Source organism: Sus scrofa, chromosome 2, assembly GCF_000003025.6.
Source record: "Sus scrofa isolate TJ Tabasco breed Duroc chromosome 2, Sscrofa11.1, whole genome shotgun sequence".
NCBI lineage: Eukaryota > Metazoa > Chordata > Mammalia > Artiodactyla > Suidae > Sus > Sus scrofa.
The window spans coordinates 35,321,193-35,337,145 of record NC_010444.4 but is presented as its reverse complement, the minus strand read 5'-3'; the positions used below and the strand labels follow the sequence as shown (position 1 = coordinate 35,337,145).

General features: G+C 40.2%; 1 protein-coding gene and 1 long non-coding RNA gene across 2 annotated transcripts in view; one reads left to right on the top strand and one right to left on the bottom strand.

Annotated features, from left to right (window-relative positions):
* Nucleotides 1–15,953, top strand: part of LUZP2 (leucine zipper protein 2) — a 533,060-nt gene that overhangs the window by 127,029 nt on the left and 390,078 nt on the right. The window lies entirely within an intron of this gene.
* Nucleotides 742–14,534, bottom strand: LOC110259288. Its single transcript, XR_002341542.1, has 2 exons — nt 13,092–14,534; nt 742–4,242 (listed from the first exon to the last, which is right to left on the bottom strand). It is a non-coding gene; the product is annotated as an uncharacterized LOC110259288 (long non-coding RNA).

Here is a 15,953-nt window from a genome sequence, read left to right as displayed (position 1 = left end):
TAATTTATGTCTGCTCTTATATTTATTATTTCCTTCCTTCTGCTTGATTTGAATTTAAATTGCACTTATTTCTGTAGGTTCTTCTGTTATAAGCTTAGGTTATTAATTTGAAATTTTCTTTTCTCTCATGTAGGTATTTAGTGCTATGAAATTTTCTGTCAGCACTGCTTCAGCTGTGCTATATAGTAATTTTGATATACAGAAATTTCATTTTAATTCAAATCAATGCATTTTAAAATATTGCTGTTTTCCTCTTGTTATGTACAAGTATGTTGTGTAGTTTCTAAGAACTGCATATTAACTTTCTCTTATCCAGCTGTACTTTGAGCACCTTGTGGTAAGAGAACACATTGTGTATGATTCCTATTCTTCTAAAATGGTGGAGGTTTATTTTATGGGAAAAAATGTGGTATATCTGTCTTTTCGTTTTCCTTTTTTTTGGCCATACCCACAGCTTCTGGAAGTTCCCAGGCCAGGAATCCAACCTGCAGCACAACAGTTACCAGAGCCACTGCAGTGACAACACTGGATCCTTAAGTGTTGGCTTAGCCACAAGAGAAATCCAATATGTTATATCTAGATTATAGGTCCCATGGGTACTTGAAAAGAATGTTTATTCTTCTGTTGTTGGGTAGAGTGCTACATAAATGTTAATTAGATCCCACTGGTTGATGATGCTTTCTTCTATATTCCTGCATATTTTCTGTTCAGTTGCTCTGTGCATTGTTGCTAGAGGTTTTGTCAGGGTTTAAAAGGTTCCTAAAGCTCTGATGATATTTTTTCAGTCTATTTTCTCTTTTATTTACATAGGGCAATTACTATCATCCTATCTTCATGTTTGATGATTTGTTTCCTCTGTTCTCTTTATTCTCCATCTGAGCTCATCCACTGTGATTTTTATTTTGGATGCTGTAATTTTTAGTTATGAAACTCTATTTAGTTTTCCTGTATAATATCTTTTTATTTTTGATGTCTTTGCTGAGACTTCCTATGTTTTCATTTGCTTCAAGTATGTTTATAATTACCCAATGAAGCATTTAATGATGGCTTCTTGAAAATCATTGTCAGATACTTTTACCTTCTCTGTTATCTCAATGTTGATTTTTATTGTCTTTTTCATTTAAGTTGAAATTTTCATGATTCTTGCTATGATAAGTGATTTTTTAAAAACCTAGACAATTTGTGTATTATATTATGAGACTCTGAGTCTTATTTAAACCATCTCTTTTAGCTGGCTTCCTTTGATACCACTCTGGTAACATAATAGGACAATGCGTTGTTACTGTCACGTAGTGGAAGTACTAGTTCCTCACTAATCCTCCTTTGACAACCTAGGGAAGAAGGGCATTTCTCATTACTGCTGGACAGGTTTGGGAGTCTTCACTGTCTCATTACTGCTGGACACGTGTGGGAGTCTTCACTATCTATATGGCCTGCACTGACATCACTTGAGAGGTGGGGTGTGTATGGCATTTTTACCTCTGGACAGCAGTGAAACTCTTGAATCCCAACTAGGCCACATGCGACAGCACCACAGGTGGGAGTGAGAAAAGCACTTCATTACTGTTTGGCGGGGTTTAAGTCCAGCTTCCCCACAGTCTCCATTGACATGTTGAGGAGAGGTTGCCATGACCCACTAGGGATAAGCATCCTTCTATGATACCATCATGTTGCAGGGTTTGGACTACTTCAGTATAGTCTGGCAAGGATGGAGGTTGGACTACTCACAAGTCTTACTGGCGAGAGTTAAGGGGTGACCATTGTTGTTTTTTCTTTTCATTTTGTTTTTCTGCTGTGCTCGACTGCAGTTGAGAGATAATTTTATATATATATATTTTTTTTCGTCTTGTCAAGCTGTCCCTTTTCACATCCTTTGGCTAGAGACATTAAGTTTTTGTTGAAACTCTTATTTCCTTTGTTCTTCCAAAGTTTCCGAGTTGTGGTTTTTACAATTCCAAGCCTGAGATACATAAGATAAAAAGAAAACCAAAGTCTTCACCAGCATTTACTTCCTTGAGTTCCAGGTTTACTAACCCATCTACTTTGCTAACCATCTTTCAAAGTCTTTGTGTGTTTGTTTTATATATAACTACCAGAAACTTTAAGTTGGAAAAATAGAGAAAAAGTCCATCTATTTCATCATTTTGGAAATAGAAGTACTTGTAATTTTATACTACAGTTTACTGAATAACCTTAGATATTTTATGCAACATTTCATTTTACAAAATATTTCTCCATGAAACTTGACGTGCTTCAGATAAAGGTGCCATTACATTCTTATCCTTACCTTTCATAGAATTTGTTTCTTCTGGTAATTGTAATCACTTAGCATTTTTGGATAAAGTTTATTTTTGATGCATGTGCAACATCTCTTCACATCTCCTTGAAGAACAAAAGCAGGTTTTATTTACCCTCAGGGCAGTTGGTCCAGTGCCTTACACATGAAAGGCACTTGTATATTTTCCTTAAAAAATAAAAGTCATTTGCACTTGCTGAAACTTAATCAGAATGTGTAAAATGTTGGAATTTCTATGTAATAATTATGGCTCAGTGGTGACAATCCTGACTAGTATCCATGAGGACATGGGTTCAATCCCTGGCCTCACTCAGTGGGTTAAGGATCCAGTGTTGCTGTGGCTGTGGTGTAGACTGGCAGCTGTAGCAGCCCAAAAAAGCAAAAAAAAAAAAAAAAAAGACGATTGTAGTTAGGTATTTGCAAAATCATTAGTCATTCTTAGAAATAGTACTAGTATTTTGGACCTATATTTGCTAAAAATAAGTGTATCTTTTCTCTGTTTCTCATTTAGAAAACTAGACTTTTTTTTTTCTCTAATGCCAGAGGTACTTTGTGAATTCTAGTTTCAAAATTAAATAGACACATTTTAGTTATAGAGTCCAGAGCTAAAATATAATTATCAGTAATTCCATAGAAAATTGTCAACTAAAAAGAAGCTTTTGAAAGGATGAGAATTTTATTCTGTTGCTTGTATGTTTTACCCGCACCAGGAGATAGTAATTTCCAAACCTTTACCATAAAAATTGGAATGAAAGTTCTTAACCATTTTTAATTCAAATGAAAGCATTTTAATTCTAAAATTAAATGTTCAAATAAGTTAATATCCATTTTTCAATACAGAAATATTGAATTTAACTTAAGTTTCAATAAGATATTATATCTCTCTACTTCTCAATTTTTTCCTATTTAAAGTTGAAGTAATGATAATACCTGTTCATTTTTTCATAATGGCAATATAGCAAAAAGAAACTCACTTGAAAGTAATTTATAAATTATTAACTTCTACACTGTCCACCTCTCCATGCAGTTATGTGAATTTAAAAGAGTGAAAGAGCTTAGAATATGTCAAAATCACAGTATGTTATTATCTCTGAAGGGTGATATATTTTAGATTAATAACGTGGTAGCAGATATGATGCCAGAATACAGTACCAGAATCACTGAACTGTTGAACATTTAATTCCATCATATAATATATATTGTGTGAACACATGACCCACTTGTGGATAGTTGAAAATAAGTTCTGTGGAAGACATATACACACAAACACATCTATGCACATATCACATATACATAAACTCACACTGGGAGTGAGGAAATTAAATTACCCCAAAGAAATTCAGAGCAAAAATCAATTAAGTCTTGATGTGATTTACCAGAAATTTAACCTATGTCCAGGCCTCATTTTCAGTGAGTGCCCAGGAGGTGACCATGCTTTCTGTTAAATATTGAAAACCATCCATTCCAGTTGGAAATAGCCTTATAAATGTCCATCCCCACTCACTGTCTACCTTGGCCTCTTCCCTGGAACTCTTACCCTTAGCACTGTCCAAGAGTTAATGTGTGTATCAGCAGGACTTTCATGATATATTTCAATGCAAAAGCAGCCACCTGTCTAGTTCGTTCGTTCTTTCTTTTGCATTCTCAGCACTTATCAGGTCATTTTATATAATAAGCACTCAATATAAGTTTGTTGAATAGATGAAATGGTTTACTTTTTATTTAAGTATAGTTGATTTATAATGTTATATTAGTTCCAGGTGTACAACATAGTGATTCAATATTTTTATAGATTATCCTCCATTTAAAACTAATACAAAATAATGACTAGTTTACCCTGTACTATACAATATATCCTTGTTGCTTATATATTTATTTCATAAACAGTAGTTTGTATCTCTTAATCCTATACACCTTTAACTATTTTGATGCCTATTCTTTCTTACCTCTTTCTTTTTTTTTTTTTTTTTTTTTTTTTTTTTTTTTTTTTTTTTTTTTTTAAATTAAATTTTATTTTCCCACTGTACAGCAAGGGGGTCAGGTTATCCTTACATGTATAAATTACAATTACAGTTTTTCCCCCACCATTTCTTCTGTTGCAACATGAGTATCTAGACATAGTTCTCAATGCTATTCAGCGGGATCTCCTTGTAAATCTATTCTACGTTGTGACTGATAAGCCCAAGCTCCCGATCCCTCCCACTCCCTCCCCCTCCCATCAGGCAACCACAAGTCTCTTCTCCAAGTCCATGATTGATTTTCTTTTCTGAGGAGATGTTCATTTGTGCTGGATATTAGATTCCAGTTATAAGTGATGTCATATGGTATTTGTCTTTGTCTTTCTGGCTCATTTCACTCAGTATGAGATTCTCTAGTTCCATCCATGTTGCTGCAAATGGCATGATGTCATCCTTTTTTATGGCTGAGTAGTATTCCATCGTGTATATATACCACATCTTCCGAATCCAATCCTCTGTCGATGGACATTTGGATTGTTTCCATGTCCTGGCTATTGTGAATAGTGCTGCAATGAACATGCGGGTGCATGTGTCTCTTTTAAGTAGAGCTTTGTCCGGATAGATGCCCAAGAGTGGGATTGCAGGGTCATATGGAAGTTCTATGTATAGATTTCTAAGGTATCTCCAAACTGTTCTCCATAGTGGCTGTACCAGTTTACATTCCCACCAACAGTGCAGGAGGGTTCCCTTTTCTCCACAGCCCCTCCAGCACTTGTTATTTGTGGATTTATTAATGATGGCCATTCTGACTGGTGTGAGGTGGTATCTCATGGTAGTTTTGATTTGCATTTCTCTTATAATCAGCGATGTTGAGCATTTTTTCATGTGTTTGTTGGCCATCTGTATATCTTCCTTGGAGAAATGTCTATTCAGGTCTTTTGCCCATTTTTCCATTGATTGATTGGTTTTTTTGCTGTTGAGTTGTATAAGTTGCTTGTATATTCTAGAGATTAAGCCCTTGTCAGTTGCATCATTTGAAACTATTTTCTCCCATTCTGTAAGTTGTCTTTTTGTTTTCTTTTTGGTTTCCTTTGCTGTGCAAAAGCTTTTCAGTTTGATGAGGTCCCATGGGTTTATTTTTGCTCTAGTTTCTATTGCTTTGGGAGACTGACCTGAGAAAATATTCATGATGTTGATGTCAGAGAGTGTTTTGCCTATGTTTTCTTCTAGGAGTTTGATGGTGTCCTGTCGTATATTTAAGTCTTTCAGCCATTTGGAGTTTATTTTTGTGCATGGTGTGAGGGTGTGTTCTAGTTTCATTGCTTTGCATACAGCTGTCCAGGTTTCCCAGCAATGCTTGCTGAATAGACTTTCCTTTTCCCATTTGATGTTCTTGCCTCCCTTGTCAAAGATTAATTGACCATAGGTGTCAGGGTTAATTTCCAGATTCTCTATTCTGTTCCATTGGTCTGTCTGTCTGTTTTGATACCAGTACCACACTGTTTTGATGACTGTGGCTTTGTAGTATTTCTTGAAGTCTGGGAGAGTGATGCCTCCTGCTTGGTTTTTGTTTCTCAGGATTGCTTTGGCGATTCTGGGTCTTTTGTTGTTCCATATAAATGTTTGGATTGTTTGTTCTAGTTCTGTGAAAAATGTCATGGGTAATTTGATAGGGATTGCATTGAATCTGTAGATTGCTTTGGGTAGGATGGCCATTTTCACAATATTGATTTTTCCAATCCATGAACATGGAATATCTTTCCATTTTTTTACATCTTCTTTGATTTCTTTGATTAAGGTTTTATAGTTCTCGGCATATAGGTCCTTTACCTCTTTGGTTAGGTGTATTCCGAGGTATTTGATTTTGTGAGGTACAATTTTAAAAGGTATCGTATTTTTGTATTCCTTTTCTAATGCTTCATTGCTGGTATACAGAAATGCAACTGACTTCTGAATGTTAATCTTATATCCTGCCACTTTGCTGAATTTATTAATCAGTTCAAGGAGTTTTGGGGTTGAGTCCTTAGGGTTTTCTAGGTATAGAATCATGTCATCTGCATACAGTGACAGTTTGATCCCTTCTCTTCCTATATGGATGCCTTTGATTTCTTTTGTTTGTCTAATTGCTGTGGCTAAGACTTCCAAAACTATGTTGAAGAGCAGTGGTGAGAGTGGGCATCCCTGTCTTGTTCCAGATTTGAGTGAGAAGGCTTTCAGTTTTTCCCCATTGAGGATTATATTTGCTGTGGGTTTATCATAAATGGCTTTGATTATATTCAGGAATGTTCCCTCTATACCCACTTTGGCGAGGGTCTTGATCATGAATGGATGTTGAACTTTGTCAAATGCTTTTTCTGCATCTATTGAGATGATCATATGATTTTTGACTTTTTTTTTGTTAATGTGGTGTATGATGTTGATTGATTTGCGTATGTTGAACCATCCTTGTGAACCTGGGATGAACCCAACCTGGTCATGGTGTATAATTTTTTTGATATGTTGTTGGATTCGGTTGGCTAAGATTTTGTTGAGAAGTTTTGCATCTATATTCATCAATGATATTGGGCGATAGTTTTCTTTTTTGGTGGTATCTCTGCCTGGTTTTGGAATGAGGGTGATGGTGGCCTCATAGAATGTCTTTGGGAGTATTCCTTCTTCTTCAACCTTTTGAAAGAGTTTAAGGAGGATGGGCACCAATTCCTCTTTATATGTTTGATAGAATTCACCTGTGAAGCCATCTGGTCCTGGGCTTTTATTTGTAGGGAGTGATTTTATGACCTCTTCAATTTCATTTCTAGTGATTGGTCTGTTCAGTTGGTCTGTTTCTGCTTGATTCAGTTTTGGCAGGCTGTAAGATTCTAGAAAATTGTCCATTTCTTCCAGATTGTCAAACTTATTGCCATATAGTTGTTCATAGTATTCTCTTATGGTTTTTTGTATTTCTGCTGTATCCGTTGTGATTTCTCCTTTTTCATTTATAATTTTGGTGATTTGGGTTCTTTCTCTCCTCTTTTTAGTGAGTCTGGCCAGGGGTTTATCAATTTTGTTCACCTTTTCAAAGAACCAGCTCTTGGTTTTATTAATTTTCTCTATTGTTTTTTGAGTCTCTATTTTATTGATTTCTTCTTTGATCTTTACAATTTCCTTCCTTCTGCTGACTTTAGGACTTCTTTGTTCTTCTTTTTCTAATTCATTTAGGTGGAGGGTTAAGTTGTCAATTTGGGATCTTTCTTCTTTTTTGAGAAAGGCCTGGATTGCTATAAATTTCCCTCTGAGCACTGCTTTCGCAGCATCCCATAGATTTTGAGAGGTTGTGTCTTCATTATCATTTGTTTCAAGATAGTTTTTAATTTCCTTCTTGATTTCCTCATTGACCCATTGGTTTTTTAGTAGCATGTTGTTTAGTCTCCATGCAGTAGGTTTTTTCTCTTTGCTTTTCCCATGGTTGATTTCTAATTTCATGGCATTGTGGTCAGAGAAGATACTTGAGATAATTTCTATGCTCCTAAATTTATTGAGATTCGCTTTATGTCCCAATATGTGGTCGATTCTTGAGAATGTTCCATGAGCATTTGAGAAGAATGTGTATTCTGATTTTTTTGGATGTAGTGTCCTGAAGATATCAATTAAGTCTAACTTTTCTATTGTTTCCTTTAGGATCTCTGTTGCTTTATTGGTTTTCTGTCTAGAGGATCTGTCCATTGATGTGAGGGGGGTATTTAGGTCTCCTACTATGATTGTATTCTCATCAATATCTCCCTTTATGTCTGTTAATATTTGTTGTATGTATCTGGGTGCTCCTATGTTTGGGGCATATATGTTGATGATAGTAACATCCTCTCCTTGGATGGATCCCTTAATCATTAAATAGTGTCCTTCTTTGTCTTTCTTTATGTCTTTTGTTTTAAAGTCTATTTTGTCTGATATGAGCGTTGCAACTCCTGCTTTTCTGTCATGTCTATTGGCATGAAATACTTTTCCCCAGCCTTTCACTTTCAATCTATATGTATCTTTTGTCCTAAGGTGAGTTTCTTGTAGGCAGCATATTGAAGGTTTTTGCCGTTTTATCCACTCAGCCATTCTGTGTCTTTTGATTGGGGCATTCAGTCCATTGACATTTAAGGTGATAATTGATAGATGATTATTTATTGCCATTTGACCCTCGTGTTCCAGTTGATTCTATGGTTCTCCATTCTTCTTTTTTTTTTTTTTTTTTTTTTTTTTTGGTTGGATGGTCTCCTGTTATTATCTGCTTGAGTGTATTTTTTTTTTTCATTTTTTGCACATGCAATATTTGGTTTTGGCTTGTGGTTGCCCTGTTTTTTAAGTATGCTAACCCCTTCCCATAATTGTGTGTTTTAGCCTGATGGTCCTGTAAGTTCAAACACTTCATTATTATATTAAAATTAAGAAGAGAGACATACATACAAACAAAAAGGATTATTTACCTCCTAACATCCCTTGCCCACATTTTATGGTTTTGATGACTCTTTTATTTTTTTCTTTTTAATTTTATTTTGTTTGAAGCATGTTCATGATTAAATCTGTATGCTGGCTTATTTGAGTGACTGCTCTCTGATTGTATCTTCCTCAGTCCTAGTTCTTCCTCTTCTTCTTCTTCTTCTTTTTTTTTTTTTTTCTTTTCTTTTTTCTTCCCTTTCCTTCCTTTCTTTTTGGTTTAGAGAAGCCCTTTCAATATTTCCTTTAACCTGGGTTTTGTGTTGCTGTACTCTTTAAGTTTTTGTTTGTTGGGAAAAATTTTTATTTCCCCTTCTATTTTAAATGATATTCTTGCTGGATAAAGTATTCTAGGTTGCATATTTTTTCCTTTGAGCACTTTAAATATCTCTTGCCATTCCCTCCTGGCCTGTAGTGTTTCTGCAGAGAAATCAGCTGATATTCTTATGGGGGTTCCCTTGTAGGTAACATTCTGTTTTTCTCTTGCTGCCTTTAGGATCCTCTCTTTATCACTAACTTTTGCCATTTTTATTATGATGTGTCTTGGTGTGGGTCTGTTTGGGTTCAGTTTGTTTGGGGCCCTCTGTGCTTCTTGTATCTTGAATCCAGTATCCTTTAGATTTGGGAAGTTTCCAGCGATAATTTCTTCAAATATATTTTCCATTCCTTTATCTTTTTCTACTCCTTCTGGAATTCCTATTATGCGTAGATTGGCCCGTTTTATATTATCCCATAGGTCTCTTATATTGCTTTCCAGTTTTTTGATTCGGTTTTCTGTCTGTTGACCAGATTGAGTGATTTCCATTATTCTATCTTCCATATCACTGATTCGTTCTTCTGCATTATTCATTCTGGTTTTTACTGCCCCTAGTTCAGTTTGCATCTCTGCAAATGAATGTTCTAGTTTTTCTTGGCTCCTCCTTATATTTTCTAGCTCCTTTCTGAGGGTATCTGCATTGCTGTTCATATCTTCTCTTAATTCCTTCAGTATTTTCACTATTTCTCTTTTGAACTCCAGGTCTGTCAGACTGCAGAGATCAGTTTCATTGTTGACTGTTTTAGGTGAGTTCTCCTGTTGGTTTGACTGGGGGTGGTTTCTCAGCTTCTTCATCTTGCTTGTTGTCTTCTTTCTCCTGAGGGAGTTGTACTCTCCGTTATCGGGTAGTGCTTGCCTTGTCACTGCCCTGGAATATTTCCTGAGGGCTGTCGTTGTTGGTCAATCTTTTTTTTGAGACAGTGTGGCTTTTCTGGAGTGTTGATGGGACTAACAGTGTTTCTTTGAAGCAAAGGAGGACTTCCTGAGGGCAGACAGGACTGGGAGGTCCACCCCACGATGGTAGCAGATTTCACTTGGTTCTCAGCACCCCCTGGGGTCTTGGGCGGGTAGCAGGGCCTTTGGAGACTCAAGAGGCTCCTCCCCAGAACAGCCCGACTCAGAAAGACCGTCTGAGATCTTTTCCCAAGTCGGCCAGGCTTGTTGCAGCTTTTCTGGGCTGCAGGGGGTCCTGCCTGGAGCTGGCAGTCCTATGCAGCTGGTCCACTAGGTCTCAGCACCCCCTGGGGTCTTGGGCGGGTAGCAGGGCCCTTGGAGACTCAAGAGGCTCCTCCCCAGGACAGCCTGACTCAGAAAGACCGTCTGAGATCTTTTCCCAAGTCGGCCAGGCTTGTTGCAGCTTTTCTGGGCTGCAGGGGGTCCTGCCTGGAGCTGGCAGTCCTATGCAGCTGGTCCACTAGGTCTCAGCACCCCTTGGGGTCTTGGGCGGGTAGCAGGGCCCTTGGAGGCTCAAGAGGCTCCTCCCCAGGGCAGCCCGATTCAGAACGACCGTTTGAGATCTTTTCTCGATTCGGCCAGGCTTGTTGCAGGTTTTCTGGGCTGCAGGGGGTCCTGCCTGGAGCTGGCAGTCCTATGCAGCTGGTCCACTAGGTCTCAGCACCCCCTGGGGTCTTGGGCGGGTAGCAGGGCCCTTGGAGGCTCAAGAGGCTCCTCCCCAGGACAGCCCGACTCAGAAAGACCGTCTGAGATCTTTTCCCGATTCGGCCAGGCTTGTTGCAGCTTTTCTGGGCTGCAGGGGGTCCTGCCTGGAGCTGGCAGTCCTATGCAGCTGGTCCACTAGGTCTCAGCACCCCTTGGGGTCTTGGGCGGGTAGCAGGGCCTTTGGAGGCTCAAGAGGCTCCTCCCCAGAACAGCCCGACTCAGAAAGACCGTCTGAGATCTTTTCCCAAGTCGGCCAGGCTTGTTGCAGCTTTTCTGGGCTGCAGGGGGTCCTGCCTGGAGCTGGCAGTCCTATGCAGCTGGTCCACTAGGTCTCAGCACCCCCTGGGGTCTTGGGCGGGTAGCAGGGCCCTTGGAGACTCAAGAGGCTCCTCCCCAGGACAGCCTGACTCAGAAAGACCGTCTGAGATCTTTTCCCAAGTCGGCCAGGCTTGTTGCAGCTTTTCTGGGCTGCAGGGGGTCCTGCCTGGAGCTGGCAGTCCTATGCAGCTGGTCCACTAGGTCTCAGCACCCCTTGGGGTCTTGGGCGGGTAGCAGGGCCCTTGGAGGCTCAAGAGGCTCCTCCCCAGGGCAGCCCGATTCAGAACGACCGTTTGAGATCTTTTCTCGATTCGGCCAGGCTTGTTGCAGGTTTTCTGGGCTGCAGGGGGTCCTGCCTGGAGCTGGCAGTCCTATGCAGCTGGTCCACTAGGTCTCAGCACCCCCTGGGGTCTTGGGCGGGTAGCAGGGCCCTTGGAGGCTCAAGAGGCTCCTCCCCAGGACAGCCCGACTCAGAAAGACCGTCTGAGATCTTTTCCCAAGTCGGCCAGGCTTGTTGCAGCTTTTCTGGGCTGCAGGGGGTCCTGCCTGGAGCTGGCAGTCCTATGCAGCTGGTCCACTAGGTCTCAGCACCCCCTGGGGTCTTGGGCGGGTAGCAGGGCCCTTGGAGGCTCAAGAGGCTCCTCCCCAGGACAGCCCGACTCAGAAAGATCGTCTGAGATCTTTTCCCGATTCGGCCAGGCTTGTTGCAGCTTTTCTGGTCTGCAGGGGGTCCTGCCTGGAGCTGGCAGTCCTATGCAGCTGGTCCACTAGGTCTTAGCACCCCCTGGGGTCTTGGGCGTGTAGCAAGGCCCTTGGAGACTCAAGAGGCTCCTCCCCGGGGGAGCCCGTCTCAGAAAAACCGTCGGAGAATTAGGTCGATCTATTCACGGCCTGGCTAGGCTTGTTCTAGCTTTTCTGGGCTGCAGGCCTTTTTTAGGGGGCTGGTGGTGTTTGGTGCTGCTCTGTGGAAGTGTAGCCCCTCCAAAGGGCAAGCAGGCCTGTGCAGGGAGAGCCCCTGCGGTGGTAGGCTTCAGGCAATTGTTGAGGCCAGCCCTCCTGGATGGCAGGCAGCCCCAGGTTCGGCGAGAGCGTAGGGGGTGGCGGGGGTGGGGGGAGGGAATGCACTGGGAAGCACAGCTTTCTGCTAGCTAGCGGGCCTGTAAGCTTGTTGTGGCGTGGGGGGTATTCTATGGGGACCCACCCCTTCTTCTCTCCCCTCCCCAGCACGGGCGCAGACCAGGCTCTTCTCCCAGGTTCCCTCTGAGGCGGCTTTCCACTTCCCCGCCCCTAGAGTATTGCTCCCTTCCTCTGCGACAGCTTTGTTTTCTAGTCTCCCAGGCAGTCTCTGCCCCGTCAAATGGTTTAGAGACCTCCCAAGCAGTTTCCGCTCTTCCCCGCCCCCTAGCCCGGGGACTAATCTCTGGAGCCGAGGTCTCGGTGCCCAGCCCCCACCCCCAGGCGTCCCCCGGCCCTTTCTTGGGGACTAACCTTCGGAGGCGAGGTCTCGGTGCCCAGCCCCGACCCAGGTGTCCCCCGGCCCCCTCTCGGGGACCAACCTTCAGAGCTGAGGTCTCGGTGCCCAGCCCCCACCCAGGCGTCCCCCGGCCCTTTCCCGGGGACTAACCTCTGGAGCCGAGGATTCGGTGCCCAGCCCCCACCCAGGCGTCTCAATTTTTGGTGACTGTGCCCGTAGTTCAGATGGTCCGTTGGGTTCTTGATCGTTTTTCCGTACTCCGACTTACTGCTACACTCTTCTCTGCATCTGGAGATTCCTCCGGTTGGTTTGATCTTTCCCCGGTAGGAGACTTTCCAGGGTGCGGGATCCCTTTCTCCTCCGCAGTTCCCTTTCGGGAGCGCCGGTCCCGCTCGGATTCACCTTCTCTCACTCTCCTCTTTTCTCCCGTTCTGCCCAATAATGTCACGAATTTCTTGCCGTTATTGGAGTTTAGGTTCCTCTGCCAGCGATTGGTTGTTGTTCTGTGCGAGTCATTTCTTCTGTAGATGTGTTTTTTTTTTTGTTGTGTTTGTGGGAGAGGGCGAGCGTGTCCCCCTACTCCTCCGCCATCTTGTCCTCTCCCTTTCTTACCTCTTTCTGAAGACAAAGGATGATAAGTTTGATTCTATTTTGGTTAGCATTAAATTTGCTTGGTCTTGTTGATGGAAGGGAACTAAACTTCCAAATCTGACTTTTGTTTTACTTCTGGCCTCCACATCTCTCAGCTTCAACATGTCTATCTATAAACTGCCTCCACTGAACTACCACAGTGTGTCTTGACATTGGAAATATTATCTGGTATGCTTTCCTGACTTCTGACTAAATAATATGTATTAATCCTTTATCCATTTGCACAGTGCCTCTGCCTAGAACTCTTACTGACACCTCAGACGGAGCTCAGGGGCACTCCTGAGTGTTCTGATAGCATAATTCACTTATCCCTTTATAGAATGCTTCCCCCTCCATGTAATGACTGAGTTACCGTATGCCTCTTCCTCTACATTTCGTTTTACTTGGGGAAGGAACTATGCTCTCAAGAGCTCATTACATGGTGTCACACATGAATGCACAAGTAGACTCATTGTACTGAAGTTTAATTTATAACAGGCCCTGTGCTGGACTCTTAAAATTTTATCCTGGTTAATTACTGTTTTAAAAGTCAAGAAAATTGAGATTCATAGAAAGAAACTAACCTGCTCAAGGTTAGTAACATAGAAGCACCATCTGAATTTGAGCTGGAGTCTGAGTTTAAGCCCAACCTGCATAGTAATATCTCATTGCATTTGTAGAGACGGGTAAATCTGTGTTGTTGTTGTTGTTTTCCATTAAGACACAATAGACATTGGACATTCATGGCTCGCTAAGAAGGTATCATTAATCTCTCATTTGATTTTTTTTTTCCGCATTGAACAGTTCATCCCATGTGAATCCTATCAAGAAATGCTCCATGGTGGATATATCAATAAAATTCAAATGTTCCTGCACTTTTAAATTTTCTAAGTCACTAGTTAAAAAACCTAATATTCTTAATAGTGAAAGTCTTATGATTCTATTTTTACTTTATTTTGCTCTTTTTAAATGTTTCATTTAATGAAATATTTTTCATTAAATGTTTTGATATTTCAAACAGTTTATGATCTCCTTTATTCTTACAAATGGGTTACAAATAAAGTTGTGTGATGTCTGCTTTCTATTGCCATCACAAAACATTGTCTGTCTATACAGCTCTACTCCTTAGTTTAACTTCATTGTCCTTAAAAATGAAAAAGTAAGATAAATGCAAATGGTGTATACCTTGTAATCTTCTTTCTTACTCTGCCATTTTCTTGTTCTTCCTTTATATATCTCTTTGTCAAAACTACAGAAATTCCTCCCACACTTAAGGAAGGTAGACTCGCAGGTTGGTAAAATCAGGGACTTATCTTAAAGACCACTAGGTTCTCAGCTTAAATGCTAAACCGCTTGCCCATAAGGTAACCTTATTTTATCTTTCTGAACCTCAGTTTGCTAATCTGATAATAAAAAAAAAATAGAAATAATAATAATGCCCACCCTCGCAAGTAAGCAATTCATCATTTTCCAGTCTTTCCAATAGTGTTGAGGAAGGAATGCCCAGACCCCGCTCTAGTTTTTCTAAGAGTGAGACATAAGCAGGAATTTACTGAATCAAAAAACAAACATAAAACCCCAAGACTGTCATTTTCTTAGTTCAAAACCCCATCCTGTTCTCATCATAGGCTGGAAACACAAAAACTCAAGGGAAAAATATAGAAAAAACTTATAATGGGATATGCAAATCTAACTAAGTCATAGTGGCTTAAAATAACGAAATCAGGGTTACTGAAGGAATAATTTTGTCATTATTTTAAACTACAAGCAGAAAAATGAGTTCTGGACTTTCTTTTTGTCTTTTTTTTTTTTTTTTTTTGGTATGGCATTAATAGAGAAACACAGAAGGGAAATTGGTAGTCTTTAATCAAAGAAGCACTTTGTATGATCTCATTAGAAGATACATTCCATGTGAACTAGAAATATACCTCTTTTGAAAGGGCTATATTCCTATCAAATGGTATGTATGGATCACTGAAGAGGCATGGGTTCGATCTCTGGCCCTTCACAGTGGGGTGAAAGATCCAGTTTTGCCACAGCTGCAATGTAGGTTGCAGCTGAAACTTGGTTTCAGTCTCTGGCCTGGGAGTTTCCATATGCCACAGGTATAGACCATAAAAAAGTAGAGAGGAAAACTGATAAACAGATAACTGAAATGAATTTTCTAGACTTGCTCAAGTAGTATAAATCCAATACCTATCTTAATGCCAGCATCATAGATTTTATTGTCTAGTCAGTATTCATTCATTGAGGTATTGATCTATTTATTAACTCTTAGTAATATTCACTTGAGTACCTAGTGTGTTCTTGATTCTGGGGATAAGGGTAATAATAACAATTTCCCTACCCCCAAAACTCATATCTCAGAAGCAGAGACAGAAATAAAACAATGATGACAAAAAATAGAATAAAACTTGTAATCAAGGATAGTGAGTAGAAGATATTTTTCATGTCATTTTTTTCAAGATCCTATTGAATTAGAAGGTAAGAGAATGAAACATGTAAAATCATAATTTCACAGACTGTCCCTCTTGAAGGATAGGAAAGAAAATAGGTCATGGTATTTTATTACAGGTATGAATCATATGAATCTATATCATAGAGATGACAGGACATAGTTTTTTAAAAAAAGTATGGACTTTGGACTAGAAACAGCAGACCTGCTTTCTCAATCTATTACGTTATGATTAGCTGAGTAGACATAGGTGGTTTGCTTTTCTTCTCTGAGCCCCAGATATAATAATATAAAGTACTTTCTATAATGCCCAGTACATCGTTCCTCAGAAAAATATTGTTATAGTTGTTAATCTGTATTTAAGAAGGCGAGTGATATAGATAGGCTAA